At 46.3% G+C, this 17268-nt stretch overlaps 1 protein-coding gene across 1 annotated transcript in view; it reads left to right on the plus strand.

The window, feature by feature from the left end:
- The first annotated feature begins 1999 nt into the window (after positions 1–1999).
- Positions 2000–17268, plus strand: part of LOC140723766 (NACHT, LRR and PYD domains-containing protein 12-like) — a 41839-nt gene continuing 26570 nt past the window's right edge. Inside the window, exon 1 of the mRNA XM_073038301.1 lies at positions 2000–2078. The gene's annotated coding sequence lies outside the window, so the exon portion shown is untranslated. The remainder of the gene's footprint in view (positions 2079–17268) is intronic.

Below are 17268 nucleotides of genomic sequence, written 5' to 3' on the forward strand. Positions count from 1 at the left end.
ACTTTACTGGATATCTGAAACAGTTGCGGGTATGATTCCCATGCCCCGCCCGCCGCATTTATTTACTGAGCCGAGGGAGCGATCACTGACTGCGGCGTGAAGACATCAACTTTACATCGGTGAGTAATGAGGCCGGCCCCAGGAGGGCAGGTCTTATGTTGGGCAGTAAGTCCCGTTAACCTCCCAGAATTGGCAGTCTCGTTTAGTTTCCCACACAAAACCTGCTGGCGTCACACGGTATGGGATAACGGCAGCGGAGTCGGGATGAGTTGAAGAATTGGAACAGCCCAAGATTGAATGACGGAGTAGACTCGTGCACCGAATGGCCTACTTCTGCTCCTATAACATATGGTCTTATGGCGTCTGACCGGGTTGTGGGACGTTCACTGCGAACTGCCTGAGATTAACCGGGGCGGGGAAGAATGAGGCGGTGATGCCGGGATGAGACCCATCTTTCATCTATCACTCGCTCAGACAAGGCGGTGGGATCCAGATCAGACACGGCCACCCATTATGGGGATGCATTCGTTTCTCACTCCATTCCACTGTTATGACCTGACGATGTGTAGCCAATGTTTCCCGATATATGATCCTATTTATGGGAGAATTGAATCTCCTCCATTCATCTGTGCTTACACATCTGGAGAAGAAGGATGCCTATGTGAGAATGTTGTTCTTGAACTACAGTACAACATGCAACACAGTAGTTCCATCCAGGATCGACAAGAAGCTCAGAAACCTCGGCCCTGACCTTGCCTTGTCCAGCTGGATCCTGGACTTCCTGTCAGATCCCCAGCAGGCTGTAAGAGTAGGCTCCATCACCTCTGCCCCTCTGAATCTCAATAGAGGGGACCCTCAGGGCTACGTACTGAGTCCTCTCCTTTACTCGCTGTATACCCATGACTGTATCGCCACCCACAGCTCCAATCTGCTAACTAAATTTGCCGACGACACTTCATTGATTGGTCTTATCTCAAATAATAACGAGGTGGCCAACAGAGAAGAGGAAATCTCTCTGACACAGTGGTGTCAAGAAAACAACCTCACCCCAATGACGCAAAAGCAAAGGAACTGGTTGTGGATTACAGGAGAAATGGAGACGGGCGAACCCCTATTGACATCAATGAATCTCAGCTTGAGAGGGAAACAGCTTCAAGTTCCTCGTCATCCACATCACTGAGGACATCACGTGGTCTGTACAGACCAGATGTGTGGTGAAAAAGGCACAACAGCGCCTCCTCAACCTCAGACAGTTGAGGCAGTATGGTATGGCCTTTATATCATAAGAACTTCCTACAGGGGCATAATTGAGAGCATCCTGACGGGCTGCATTACTGCCTGGTATGCAAACTGTACCTCCCTCAATCGCAGGACTCTGCAGAGAGTGGTGCGGACAGCCCAGCGCATCTGTAGATGTGAACTTCCCATCATTCAGGACAGTTACAAGGATGGGTGTGTAGCAAGGGTTAATAGGATCATCGGGGACCCAAGCCATCCCAACCAGAATCTATTCCAGCTGCCGCCATCCGGGAAGCGGTACAGCAGCATAAAAGCCAGGACTTACAGGCTCCGGGACCGCTTCTTCCACCAGGCCATCAGATTAATGAACTCACGCGGACTTGAGTGTACTCTATATTACATTGACTGCCCTATTTATAATAAATTATTTTAAATTACTATGATTGCACATTTCACATTTGGATGGAGATGTAACGTAAAGGTGTTTACTCCCCACGTATGTGAAGGATGGAAGAAACAAAGTCAATTCAATACAATTCATTTCAAAAAATTGGGCAGTTTAGTTACTCCTTCCTCCAGATCTTTCAATTCAGCAACCCAGTTTGTTTAATTGACATGGGGGAGTCACAAATCGGTCATGTGAGCCTCTCTACTGTGGAGCTGCAGCATCTGCGGGTTGGTTTCCGCCCACCCCGCCCACCTCAGCTCTGGAGGGGGAGCTCATATTGCGCATGCTCAGTCTCTGGATAGCTGGTGTGTCCTTTTCCGTTGCGTGTTGATGCTGATCGCCGGCGGGCAGCGGGGGGAAGATTTACGGTCTGCAGGAAAAGCTCCTTTCGGTGAGTATTGAGGACTGTCCTGAGCGGGGAAGCCTGATGAAATGTAAAGAGACCCGTTAACTCACCAGAACAGGTTGCTGGACAAAACATGCCGGGGTCGATTCGGGTTTTGGACCTTCACACCGAACGCCTGAAATGAGCCTACCCTCAACTCTGCTGCTCTAGTCCCAGGAGCGGGATGAGGCAGGGTGTCGGGACTGCTCCCATCTGTGGAGTTGTTGCTGGTGAACTTTACCTCCATCACCCGGCCCGGTAGCGGATCCAAACGTCACCTGGATCGATAATTGGCCATTCGATTATGCTGTGTTCTTGCAGACACAGAAGGCTAGAGGCAGTAGTCCCACCTTTGAGGTACTACCCCATGTGTATGAGCAGTTTAACCTTACTCCTGTTCAGACAAAGCAGTGAGATCCACATTTCTGACGTCCCCTTATTTTGTCCGGACATTTTTTTCCTAATTCCATTCCCTTGTTACGTCTTGCCGAAGTGCAGCCAGTGTTTCCGGGTATATGACCCTATTAATGCGAGAATTAAGCGTATTCCATATATGCGTGTTCCTCAGAGGTTTGTACACATTCGGCAAGTCTCCCTCCAGATGTTCCAGAGCAGAAGCTCAGTCTGTCTCATATTTCAGCACAATGAAAGTGGGAGTCGTTTATTATTGTCACTTACGGAGGTACATTGAAAAACTTGTCTTGCATACCATCCATCGAGATCAACATATTACAACAGTACATTGAGGTGAGAGAAGGTAAAACAATAGCAGAATATAAAAATTATTATCTCATGGAGTTAGATAGTGAGGTCCAGAGTCCAGATTATTAAGCTGTGTCTTATACTGGAGACATTCAATTTGATATAGAGCGGCATGCAAAAGTTTGGGCACTCCTGGTCAAAATTCCTGTTACTGTGAATAGCTAAGCGAGTAAAAGATGACCTGATTCCAAAACGCATGAAGTTCAAGATGACACATTTCTTTAATATTTAAGCAATATTACATTATTATTTCCATATTTTACAGTTTCAAAATAACAAAAAAGGAAAAGGGCCCGAGGCAACAGTTTGGGAACCCTGGATGGTCAGTAACAACCCCCTTGGCAAGTATCACAGCTTGTAAACGCTTTCTCTAGTCAGCTAAGAGTCTCTCAATTCTTGTTTGGTGGCTTTTCGCCCATTCGTCCTTCTAAAAGACTTCTAGTTCTGTGAGATTCTTGGGTCGTCTTGTATGCACTGTCTTTTGAGGTCTATCCACAGATTTTCGATGATATTTAGGTTGGGGGACAGTAAGGGCCATGGCAAAACCTTTAGCTTGCGCCTCTTGATGTTGAGGTGTGTTTAGGATCATTATCCTGTTGTAGAAAACATACTCTTCTCATCTTCAACTTTTTTTCAGATGGTGCGATGTTTGCTTCCAGAATTTGGTAGTATTTAATTGAATTCATCCTTCTCGAGTGAAATGTTCCCCATGCCACTGGCTGCATCACAAAACCAATGCATGATCGATCCACCCCAGTGCTTAACAGTTGGAAAGGTGTTCTTTTCATGAAAATCTGCGCTTTTTTTTCTCCAAACATACATTAGTTCATTGCGGCCAAAACATTCTATTTTAACTTCATCAGTCCACAGGTTTCCGAAAGGCATTATGCTTGTTTAGATGTTCCTTTGCAAACTTCTGACGCTGAATTTTGTGGTGAGGACGCAGGAAATGTTTTCTTCTGATGACTCTTCCATGAAGGTCATATTTGTGCAGGTGTCACTGCACAGTGGAACAGTGTGCCTCCACTCCAGAGTCTGTTAAATCTTCCTGAAGAACTCTTGCAGTCAAACGGGGCTTTTGATTTGCCTTTCTAGCAATCCCACGAGCAGATCTCTGGGAAAGTTTTCTTGGTCTTCCAGATCTCAACTTCACCTCCACCGTTTACTGCCATTTACTGCCATTTCTTACTTACATTACGAATTGAGGCAACGGCTACCTGAAAACGCTTTGCTGTCTTATAGCCTTCTCCTGCTTTGCGGGCATCATTTATTTTACTTTTCAGAGTGCTGGGCAGCTGCTTAGACGGGCCCATGCTGCTGATTGTTGAGACAAGTTTTGGGGAGTCAGGGTATTTATAAAACTTTGAAATGTGTGGCCTTTCCTAACCATGACTGTGAACAAGCCATAGCCTTAAAAAGTTTGTTAAGTTCTGAAATCTTGGTAAAAGCTATCTGAGAGCTCAAATCCCATGGGGTGCCCAAACTTTTGCATGTTGCTACTTTCCTTTTTTCATTTTAAAATTGTACAAAACAAATATACTACAATAATCTTTCTTAAAATGTTGAAAAGAATGTTTCATCTTTAACGTTTTGATTTTTGGAGATCAGTTCATCTTCTACTCACTTTATTCACAGTAACAAAAATTTTGATCAGGGGTGCCCAAACCTTTGCATGCTACCGTAACAGCAAAATGGAAGCCACGTTTGAGCCTAGTGGCATGTTTTCCGTTTTTTAAAAAAAGTCTTCGATCAGGTGGGAGGGTGAGAGGTGATCATGTCTGGGTTTGTGGGAAACTTAAACTATACTGCCTGCATTGCAGCGGGAAATGTAGGCACAGTCTATGGAGAGGCGGCCTGTTTCTATGTTGTGCTCAGCAGTGTCCACAGTTCTCTGCTGTTTCAACTTGTCATGGGCAGAGCAGTATCCGTATGAAGGCGGGAAGTATCCCTATGGGATATCTTCCTTGACGAATTGATGCTTGGTAATAAGCCAAATTTCAAATTTCAAATTCAAAGATCATGCCGAATTTCTTATTGTTTGTTGTAGCTTTGTCATAAGTATCAGCAAACTGTCTTCTGACCTACATCTTCATCGTGAAGTGATCTCTTTCACCGTTTCCTTCATTGAATTTTCTAGGAATAGTTGTTTTATTTGTTTTCTATTTTGTGTTTTTTGTTGTTTTTTTTTTCTTTTGTTAGCTAGGACGACCAGGGGTCGAATTGAGTACAGCACGAGGCAGAGTAAAAGCAGGCATTACAATTTTAGTTTCACCGTTATGAAATAGCTGCAGTGTTGATCGTTCTCATAATGAAACATAGCATGTTTTATTGAGTTTGTTATTTCCTTTCTCAGTAACTTTTGCTGACCCACTTCCTCTGTTTCCATGGTAACGGCCCGCCAGAGCTGCAACAGGTGTGGCACATTTTATCGCTCTGTGGTCACGGCCTCTCAGGGTAGAGACAGTTGCCCCAGGAGCAAATGCAACAGAATGACAGTATGAAGGAAGTATGCTGTGAGCACTGACTGTACGGGATGTATTACACCGGGGTCGGAATAAACAGAGAACTGACCAATTGGAGGGGTGGGGATGACATTTTGGGTTGTTCGAAAAATTTTGAAATCAGCTACTATCTGTGCAATAAAAATAAATACAAACTGTTTTTGCCTGAACGTTTAAAGTAAGAGAAAAGAGAATAGTGGAAACGGTCAGCAGACCGGCAGCATCTTGGACGGTTCCATTTCTGAAACTTCCACCTTTTCTCCTTTCATGGATGTAGCCTGATGTACTGAATTACCAGCATTTTCTATTTTATAATTTTACATTTCTGCTACTGAAGGAAACATGCAGCCAATCATGTAGGGCAGGATCCCTCCCAGTAATAAGATATTGATCAAATGTGCTCAGTTGAGCTGCTGGAGACAAACAGAAGTTGCATCCGTGTCCTCTCTCAAGCGATAGCCTGGTTAATCACCCGAATGACCCGGCGCAGCACAGGGTCATTAGGTTCCAGTTCCACCTTAGTCACCCGAATGACCCGGCTCAGCACAGGGTCATTAGGTTCCAGTTCCACCTTAGTCACCCGAATGACCCGGCACAGCACAGGGTCATTAGGTTCCAGTTCCACCTTAGTCACCCGAATGACCCGGCACAGCACAGGGTCATTAGGTTCCAGTTCCACCTTAGTTTGTAAATCTAAAGTGGCAGGAACACCACGACAAATCGCCGAGTTCAAAGCGTTTGTGTGTCATATTAGGATGGAGTCTCTCAGAATATGCAACTGACACTGTACGTGCTTCAGTCTGGGATCGGAATTTCCTCAGTCTGCAGTGAGGCTGAAGTCTCAGATGGTTAGCGACTACACCACCCGTTGGGACATCATACTTCTCACGTTTTCTGGAGATGTGTGAAGAATAACTATGGAGATAGGTGAAGATGGGAAGTGATGTTCTGTATAAGGACTTTGGTAAAGCCCAACGATCCCGCATGGCAGCTGATCTGGAAGTTTTGGTCACGTGGGATTCACGGGGAGCTTGCAAGGTGGATTCACACCGGGCTCAATGACAGGAAGCAGAGAATAATAGAGTTCCTCTTGTCCTTATCTACCTCCCCTTCAGCCTCTGCCACTTCCACCATATCCAAAGTCTTACAACTAAAAGTATCTTTACCTTCCTCGCTCCCACCCCGCCCTCTTCTTTTAACAGGGATCTCTCCCTCCTCAATTACCTTGTCCTTTCATTCCTCCTCACTAATCTCCCGGAAGTCACTTGACGTGCAAGTGGCCTAAGTGTTATACCTACCTGTACACCTCCTCCCTCACCTGTATTCGGAGCCCGAAACAGTCCTTCCAGATGCGGCAACACTTCACCTACGGATCTGCTGGGGTCACTTCTTGTATCCCGTGCTACCGCTGAGGTCTCATTTACATTGGTGGGACCCACATACCGTTTTGTCGAGTATCTCTTTATCATTTGGCACAAGAGGGACATCGCAGTGGCCAAACATTTTAATTCTGATTCCCATTCCGATACGTCTCGACCAATGGCTTTCTCTTGTGCCAAGATGAGACCACCCTCTGGGTGGAAGAGCAGCACCTTGTATTCCATCTGGTTACCCTCCAACCTGATTGTATGAATATTGAATTCTCCTTCCAGTAAATAAATACCCCACCCCCACAAACTTCTCAATTCCCCACTCTGAAATTTAATTTCTCCTCACCAACCTATTACTTCCCCTGTGTCCCCTTCTTCCCTTTCTCCTATTGACAGCTTTCCGATTTTTTCTTCTCAGCCCTTGACCCGTCCAACGCTTGACTTCACCTGTCACCTTCCAGCTTGCCTCTTCCTCCTCCCCGACCTTTTTATTCACATATCTTCCCCCTCCCTCCTCCGTAGTGAAGAAGGCTCTTTGTCCAAAATGTCGCCTGTTTACTCTTTTCCGTAGATACAGCCAGATTTAGTGATTTCCTCCAGCATTTTATGATGTTGCTTTGGATTTCCAGCATTTGCAAGCTTTCACGTCTTTAAGTGAGGTACTTACCATACTAGTTACTTGTGCCTTGTTCAGATTGTATCTTGGATGTGGTGTAAACTCCTGATCCCCAGACTAACACGGGTTATATAGACCAAAGCACAACTTGCCAGAGGAACTCAGTAGGTCGGGCAGCATCTGTGTAGGGAAATGGACCGTCAACATTTCGGGCTGAGACCCTCCAGGAAATAGTCAGAGAAAAGAGTTGCGGGGTGGGACGGTGCAAGAGCTGGAGAGTAAGAGGTGGATCCGGGTGAGGGGGAGGTGGTAAGTTGGAAATAGTGACAGACGGTGGTGGTGAGTGGTTGGGGCAACACGGGGCTGCAGAAATAGAATTTTATTCCATGAAGGATTAACAAAGAGGTTAGAGACTATATGTGTTAGAGATTTACAAGTCTGATTCTTGGAGGACGATGATGATCCGTGATCGTCTTTACATAAAACAGAGGTCGGCAGATGTGTGGAGACCGAATGGTGCGAGGAAATGCGGATCAGGCAGAAACATATGGCTGAGATGAGAGAGCCGCCGCCATCTTGTTGATGGTTTGACGGGCTGAATGCTCACCTCCTGCTGCTTCTCATTTAACTTTTCAGTTTTCCTGTCCTATGAGTCCTCGGGGGAATCTGAATAGAAATTAGTATTTATAAACACAGAACTGATTTGCATGAAATCTTTTCGGGTCTGACTTGTGTATCGGACTGGGATAGGAATCAAACCCGTAATCGAACCGAGAGGTGGAGCGATGGGGACGCCGAGGATACGGGGGGGGGGGCGGGGGGGGGGAGGGAATATATATATATAAAACGTATGAAGTAACTTGCAAAAGTGCGGCAGGTTGGTCGGGCAGTATGTGAGGGGCGAGGAGCAGCGTCACCGGTTCAGGTGGGAGACCATCCACACGTCACCAGATCCAGTTTCTCGCTCCCATTTCAACGCAGATCAGCAGCATCTGCTTCCGCGGCTAGCCCCCGCTCTCACAGTCTCTGGAATGGCGGTGGTTTTCTTTCTGTTCGCTGCTGAAACGTATCGTCGGCTGTGAGCAGGTGGGCTGATCGCTGTCTGCGGGACAAGTTGGTCGGGTTCTCATCGGTCAGTGTTGAGGCCCGTCACTCGGGGTGAACGCGACCGGTAATTTCCCATCGGTGAGTACTGAACCCGATCCCGGGTGTGGGGAACCTGATGTTGGGCAAAGAGTCCTCGACCTGGCGGCCTCTTCCCACTTCTTGGATACAACCTGTCGCGGTCGGTCCGGGTTCACACCGAACCGCCTGAGATGAGCCGCCGCTCAGTCCCTGGTCTGGTCCCAGGAGCGGGATAATAGACAATACACAATAGACCGTAGGTGCAGGAGTAGGTCATTCGGCCCTGCTAGCCAGCACCCCCATTCACTGTGATCATGGCTGATCATACACAATCAGTACTTCGTTCCTGCCCTCTCCCCATATCCCTTGACCCCGCTATCTATAAGAGCTCTATCTAACTCTCTCTTGAATGCATCCAGAGACTTGGCCTCCACGGCCTTTTGGGGTAGAACACTTCACATATCCACCACTCTCTGGGTGAAAACGTTTTTCCGCATCTCGATGAGGTGGTGATGCCGAGACTGAACCCATCCATTAAGATGCACCTGGGAAAATCTACCTCCATCACACGGCCCGGTATAGGATCCAAACTCCACCTGGATCAATAACTGTTTTACATGCTCCCAGCACGCTGGAAGCGGCCGTTCGGCCCGTTGTGTTCTTGCAGACACAGGGGTTAAACAGAGTAATCGCACCCTCGGGACACTGTTCCACGTATATGAGTAGTTTTAATTTCCCCCGTTCGGACAGGACAGTGAGATCCAGATCTCTCACGTCCTTTCGGGAGACTGGGAACTTTATTTCCATCTTATTTCCATGTCTCCGACTTGCCGAAATGCTGACAGTGTCCCCGATATCTGGCCCTATTAATGTGAGAATTAAGTCTTGTTCATTTATCTGGGATTCTCGGAAATGTGTACACTCACTCTGGAATTTCCAAATGAGCAACCCAGGATGTCTATATTTCCACACGATTGAAATGGGGAAGCTTTATTTTGTTTAAAATGTACAGAGTTAGAGTGAAAATCGTGTCTTTAGTGTTATCCACACAGATAATACATTGCAGCAGTACATTGAGATAAAACAATACCAGAGTGTAACGAATCCTTCTGGGTACAGAGAAAGTGCAGTGCAGGTAGATATGTGGTGCAAGGTCACATCGATTTAGACTGTGAGGTCAGGAGTCCACTCGTCACGCTGTTCGCTTCTAACAGCAGAATGGACACCGTCCTTGACCCGGTGGCATGTCTGTTTTATTTTATCTTCGCCCCTATGGGAGGGTGAGAAGTGAGAATGTTCAGAGTTGTGGGGATCTTTCATTATGTTGTCTGCTTTATTGAGGCACTGGGGAAGTATAGATAGATTCCATGGAGGGGACGTTAGTTTCTATGTTGTACTCAGCTGTGCCCACAGTTCTCCACTATTTCATTCAGTTAAAGGAAGAGCAGTAACCGTATGAAGATGTAAAGTATGAAGATGGGATAATTTCTGTGGTGTATTGAAAAAGCTTGTAGAGAAGAAGAGTGCATATACCAAAGTTCTTATTATTTATTCTGGCTTTGTTATATTGGAATCTGTTATCTACTAGTGCTTACTATTATTTCAGGATCTGTGTATTGCTGGAGGGCTATCAAGGATCGTCCTTCATTCCCTTCTCCCATCTGGCTCCATCTGCTCATCCCCTGCCCATCGTGTTCAACCTCTGTCCAGCCTGTATCCCATCACCTCAATGATATATATCAACCACCTTGTTCAAACTGACCAGCCTGTATCACATTGCTGCAATAATATATTTCAGCAAACTCTCTTTCAAACTTTGTCTTCATTCTGATGTTTTGTTTTGCATCTTTTCCGGGACTGGTCTTTTGACAGCTAGGACTACCAGTGGTGTAACTGAACACAGCACACGGCAGGATGAAAACAACCCTGTTTAGTTTCCCCTTTACAAAATGGCTGCAGTGTTAATCTTTGTCAAAATGGAACTCATAGCATCTGATGTTTTTCGGTTATTTTCGGTGAGCCACTTCCTGTGTTTCCAGGGTAACAGCCCATCGGAGCTGCAGCAAGTGTTGCCCATTTTAGTGTTCTGTGGTCACCGCCTCTCAGCGTAGACACAGTGTCCACAGGAGCAAATGTAACAGAACGACAGTGGAAGGAAGGGATGCTGTGAGTATTAACTGTGTGTTATGTATTACACAAGGTTCAGAATGAACTCCGAACTAACAAATTGCTTGGGCTGGGGTGGCATTTACAGTTTAGGGTAGCAATCAGTTATTATCCGTGCATTAAAGTAAAGAGGGAAAAATACTATTGCAGGAAATTTAAGTTAAGGAGGAGAAAATACCGGAGATGCTCAGCAGATCGGCAACATCTCGGACAGTCTCAGTTCTGGAACTGGGTCTTCCACCATTTCTCCTTTCAGAGATGTAGTCTGATGTACTGAGTTCCCAACATTTTCTACTTTATACTTTTACGTTTTGTTCCTGCTACACTGCAGGAAATATGGCAACCAACTGTGCTGGGCAAGATCCTACACAGCAAGTGATTATGATCAGATGTGCTTGGTTTAGCTGCTGGGGAGAGGCTGAAGTGTAACCGCATCCTCTACATAGCATCGGCCCCGGCAGAGGGTCATTAGGTTCCAGTTCCACCTTAGTTTGTGAATCGGAAATGGCAGGAACACGAAGGCAAATCGCCGGCACCAAAGCGTCTTTGTATTGGTTATAATATTGCGCATGTGACTCTGAGGATATGGAAATGGCAGTTTCCAGGGCTTCAATCCTGGTTGGTAATTCGACAGCTGGGATCGGAATTTTCTCAGCCTGCAGTGAAGCTGATATTTGGGCATTGGTTATGGGGAAATCACTACCTACACTGCCCAATGGGACATACTTTCTGTCAAGTATTTGGGAGATTATTTAAGAGTTAACTAGGGAGTTAGGTGAAGTTGGGGAGTGATGTTGTCAAGATGGACTTTGGTACAGTCTCTAACAAGATCCCGCATGGCAGCTGATCTGGAAGGTTCGGTCACGTGGGATTCACGATGAGCTGGCGCGGTGGATTCACACCGGGCTCGAGAACAAGAAGCAGAGGGAGATTATTGAAGATGACTTTTGCAAATAGAGGCTTGTGATGAGGGCGATGTGTGTGCCAGTGTCGAGACCTCTATCATTCTTTATTCATGCCATTGATTTGTATATGAACGTACATGTCACGATTAATAAGTTTGAATTGAATTAAACTGAATTGATTTCTTACATCTTTCACATACACCAGGAGTAAAAGTCTTTACGTTACGTCTCGGTCCAAATGTGTCAATGTGTAATCAAAGTAATGTATATTAATTTATAATACATTGAATAGATCATGTGATATAGAGTTAACTCAAATCAGCGTGAGTTAATTAGTCTGATGACCTGATGGAGGAAGCTGTCTAGGAACTTGTTTGTCCTGGCTTTTATGTTGTTGTGCTGTCTCGCGGATGGTAGCAGCTGGAATAGATTGTGATTGTGATGACACTGGTCTCCAATGATCCTCAGGGCGCTTTCTACACACCTGTCCTTGTAAATGTCCTGAATCATGGGAGGTCCCATGCCAGGCAGTAATGCAGCCAGACAGAATGCTCTCGATTGTGCTTCTATAGAAAGTTATTAGGATTTGGGGGCCAATTCTGAACTTACTCAACCGTCTGAGGTAAAAGAGGCGCTTGTGCCTTTTTCATCATACAACTGCTGTGAACAGTCCACGTGATGTCCTCGGTGATGTGGATGCCGACGAACTTAAAGCTGTTTGCCCTCTCAGCCCCTGATCCACTGATTTCAATAGGGGTTAGCCCGTCTCCATTCCTCCTGTAATCCACAATCAGCTCCTTTGTTTTTGCGACATTGAGGGACAGGTTGTTATTTTGCCACCACTGTGTCAGGGAGATGACTTCTTCCTTGTAGGCCACCCCAGTACTGTTTGAGAGGAGACAAATCAATGCAGTGTCGTCGACAAATTGAATTATCAGATTGGTGCTGTGGGTGACCACACAGTCATGGTAATACAGGGAGAGTAAATTCGGGAGACTGGTTGATAAGGCAACAGGTGACAATGAATTTCAAAGACATCTTGGTCAGTTATAGAGATGGGCTGAGGAATGGCAAATGGTTTTCAACTTAGACAAGTGAGAGGTGGTTCATTTTGGACAGTCAAACTAGGTCGGACTGTAATAGTGAATGGGAGGGCATCGAGTGTTGAGGAACAGAGCGATCTTGGAGTACACGTGTACAGTTCACTGAAAGTGGGCGTGCAAGTATAGAGGTTGAAGAAGAAGGCTTTAATCATGCTGGCCTTCTTCAGTTAGAGCACTGAGTTCTGGATTATGGGTATTGTATTGTTGGTGCGGCTACACAGTATTATGTACAGTTGTGTTCACCCTACTGTAGAAAAGTCATTATCATTCTGGAGAGGTTGCTGACGAGAAATCTGAAGATGTTGCCTGGACTCCAGAGCCGAGTCATAGGAAGAGGTTTGTCGAGCTGGATCTTTATTCCAGGGGAGAAAGAAGATGACATTGTTGGGTATCATAATATTAAGAGTGTAAATGAGAAGTGTAAGTGCAAATGAGAACAAAAAAGGATCCAAAGCAACAGAATTTTTTAAAAAAACAAAATTATAGCGATCACAAGAATAAACAAAATATACATTAAGTATGACAACTTAAAAATATTGATCGTATATCCCTACAGTGACGTTAGACACAGGAGTGTCTGGACATATGAGACTGACATTGATTCTGTGTCCATAAAGTGACGTTAGGCACAGGAGTGCCCAGAACTAACAAGAAATGTTAAATTAGTAGTAGGTGTGGTGTGGAGAGTGGGTTAGTGAGTGCAGGTGTTGATCAGGCTTACTGTTTGGAGAAAGTAACTGTTTTGAGCCAGATTGTCCTGGCATGCGTGTTACAGATCCACAATTCCTTCAAGGTAGCACCAGGGCCGTAAAGGGAGATTTGGGCATATTGACCTTTATAACATAGGCTATTAAGAGGGGTGTCACTTGGGGACAGGAGGCTGGAACCAAGTGCAGGACGCAGGCACTGATGTACAAGTGGCGGGACAGGAATAACTAAAGGATAGAACCAGATGGGGAGACCAGGGCGTGCGAAAGAGAAAGGGCCTGCCAGGTAATCCTGGGGTTCAGAGAGAGTTCGTGGCTAGGCTGGATCCCGGAGACCGTGGCTTGGCAGGGTGCTTGGAGTTTTCCGTGGCTAGGCCGGGTCTTGGAGTTCCGTGGCTAGGCCGGGTCTTGGAGTTCCGTGGCTAGGCCGGGTCTTGGAGTGAGTTCCGTGGCTAGGCCGGGTCTTGGAGTGAGTTCCGTGGCTAGGCCGGGTCTTTGAGTTCCGTGGCAAGGCTGGAGAGCCCCCTGGGCGGCCGCATAATTCCTGGGCAGGGCCGCCTCCCTGGCCGGAACACGGAGGCCCGGGCAGGACGCGGAACACCTGGGCAGGTGCGGGCACAATCCGTAGAGGGCAAGGGGTAGGAAAGGGCAGAGACCTCAGGGTGGGCCGCATACTTCTGGGCAGGTTCGCCTCCCAGACGGGAACACGAAGGCCCGGGCAAAACGAAGGACCCCTTGGCAGGTAGCGGACACAACCCATCAGAGGTGAGGTGTAGGAAGGGGAAAGAACCCCTCCGCCGGGCAAAGGCAGTCCGGCCTGCTACCTGACGGAGGCAAGGTATCCGAGGGGAACTTGGTCCGGGGTGACTCCAAGGCTGATTCACGGAACTTGAGGTTGAAGACATGAGCCCTGCAAGCCGGGACGTCCGGAGCGAACAGAGCCGATCGGACGAAACACCTCGGAACATGGCAAACGAGCTCGTACACGACAACCAGTGAACAGGACAAAACAGGTCAGAGTAAGACGACCACCCCAACTCGGCTCGGTCTCAGAGTCCCTTATATCCCCCTGCCAGCTGATAGGCAACAGGTGCACCTTCTTAAGCCAAGGTGATCCTGTTTGGCTTAAAGGTGACAGGAGGGACGGCTGCAAGACCCGGAGTCCGGAGTACGCGGACCGGATCAAGACCCGGAACGCGGCTCAGGACCGGACCATAACAGGGGGTTGGGATAATAATGATAAAGTTGTAAAAGACACCGTGATTCCCAAATATGCAGAACTGTGTGTAGTTCTTTTCAGCTGCTTGGAGGAAAGATATCGATAGGCGTGGAAGTGTACAGGGAAAATTACACGGACATTGCTGGTAACTCAGGAAATAATTATAGTGACAGGTAGAACTGGATAGAACTTGATTACCTGGAATGCAGGGGAATGAGGGGGTACACTAGAAGTTTTTCAATTTTTCTATGCCATTTGCCCTACAATTAAAGGGAGGGTCCAGTGACCCCTGGTTGAGAACCCCTGCAATATATGATGGTATAAATAGGGTAAATGCGGGTGGGCATTTTCCCCTCAGGTTGGATCAGATCATCGATCTAGGGGGATCGTACATTTACGGGGAATCTGAGGGGGAACTACTTCACTCAGAGGGTGTGCGAATGCGGAAACAACTCTCAGCAGAGGTAATAGATGAAGGTTCAATAGTAGGATCTGAGAGATGTTTGGTTGGGTATATGGATGAGCGAGATCTAGAGGGCTATGGTCTGAGTGCAGGGCGATAGGACCACACTGGACACGGCACGGACCGGATGGGCTAACAGGCTTGTGTTTGTCCTGTCATTGTTCTATGAATCTGAATTGAAACTTCTACACATAATCGACATTTGTTGCAGACGTGTCGTATCCAACAATGTGTTTTTATTTCGGACCAGCATCTGCACTGCTGAGAGTTCAGTAGAGCTGGAATTACCATGAGGTTTACTGAATGCACCTCGAAAGGGTAAAAACAAGCACTGGAATTTGGAAGGATGTTGAACATGTTTCTCGCTCTCTGGTTGCTGACTCTCAGTGGAGAGAGAGTGGACTGAGATAAGAGGATTCTTTGAGCATTTACTGTACGAGATGGAATGTATTGTAGGGATTGTATTTATGCAATTCCTTTCAGGGTATCAATCATCTTGCAGCCAGTCCATTGTTTCTGCATCAATAAAATATAAAAAAATCTCCTCTACTGAGTTTCCAGTGCTATATTTTCAAAGTTATATTTAACACATTTTGTTCCTGTTACACGACGGGGAAAGTGGCTGCTAATTGACCTGGGCTACACCGCACTCAACAATAAAATAATGAACAAATGTACTCAATGTAACTGGGAGACAATTTGAAGTGTATCAGCACCCTCTTTGTGACCAAATGCCCATGTTTCCCAACTGCGCTCCGTCCAGACAAAAGATCATCAGGCTCCATTTCTGTCATGGTTTGATCTGGGTGTGTACGTTTTGATGCTTGCTATACAATCTTGGGATTTGGCTCCAAGAATATGAAACTGTCAGAGTTTGGGCTTCGGTCTACGTTGGTGCTTTTACAGATGCGGCTGGACGTTCCTCCTTCCATAATGAAGCAGACGTCTCCGGTGACTGGATATTGGTAGCGCGAATCTCTCAGTGTGGGATGTAGGAACACCCAGTGTGAGATGTGGAAAAGATGTGTGAGGCTCTCGGTGTGGGCTGTGACCCTCTGAAGTTGGTTCCTGGGATACCACACATGTTTTGACCCAGATAAAATGAATCAGGTGTCAAGTTGTCCGGGTTTATGAGCTACTGAGCGAGTATTTCTGTTCTGTGCTCAGATGTTTGGTTCCTTTGGAAGTAAAGCAGAGAATAAGTTCCCAATCCTTCCATCACAGGGAGAGGCTGTGATTAAATGCACTGTTTTATGTTTGCACCAGTAGAAAAAGACTGGGGTTTCAGAATTCAATTCACATTTGGAAATTCCCCCCCCCCCCACTGTCACCTGTCTACCTGCCAGTGGGAGTCAAACAGAAATTCAAGATGCTGAAGATAGAACAGAACGTTGAACAGTACATCACAGGAACAGACCATTCAGCTACAATGATGTGCAAACCAGCTGAAAAGTAAATCAACCTCCCCAAAAAAAAGCTAATGACTCCTACCTACACAATGTCCGTATACTCACAATCTTCCTCGCACCCCTGTGTCTATCTAAATTTATTTTAAAAGCCTCCAGCGTATTTGCTTCCACCACCCTAACAGACAGCGCATTCCAGGAATCCACACCTCTCTGAGTAGAACAACTTACCCTCAAATTTCCTTTGCATCTACTCCTTCATACCTTCATTTCATGTCCTCTGGTATTAGACATTTCTAACCAGCAAAATGATACTCCCTGTCTACTCTGGTGATGTCTTTCATAATCTGAAAAACCTGTATCAGATCTTCCCTCAGTCCGCACCGCCCCATGGAGAAAAATCCAAGATTTCCCATTAAAAACTGGATGATGTTTGAATCCATTCTGACGAAAGGTCAGGAAAACGAATCGCTGACTTTTTTCCTCTCCCCACAGCTGTCCCTTACCTGTTCAGCGTTTCTAGTGATTCCAGTTTCTCTTTATTACATTCACCCTAGAACATTTGAAATCTCCTGCGAATGGACCAGTGTACCAGCGCTCGTTTTGTCAGAGTTGATAGAAGAGTAAAGAAACCATAGCTTTTCCCACTCCATTATCCTGGTAACAATTGTCATGTTTTTTCCCGGAAATGTATTCAGTACAGCTGTTGCTAACAAGGTTCACCAGAATAATTTGAGGAATGGTAAGCATTATTCATGAGGAGCATTTGATGGCTCTGGGACTGTGTTCATTGGATTTCAGAGGTATGGTGTTTGAGGCTTGTGGGGTGGAGTGTTTGGTGAGGGGTGATTAT

The sequence above is a fragment of the Hemitrygon akajei genome, unplaced genomic scaffold (assembly GCF_048418815.1).
Source record: "Hemitrygon akajei unplaced genomic scaffold, sHemAka1.3 Scf000134, whole genome shotgun sequence".
Taxonomy (NCBI): domain Eukaryota; kingdom Metazoa; phylum Chordata; class Chondrichthyes; order Myliobatiformes; family Dasyatidae; genus Hemitrygon; species Hemitrygon akajei.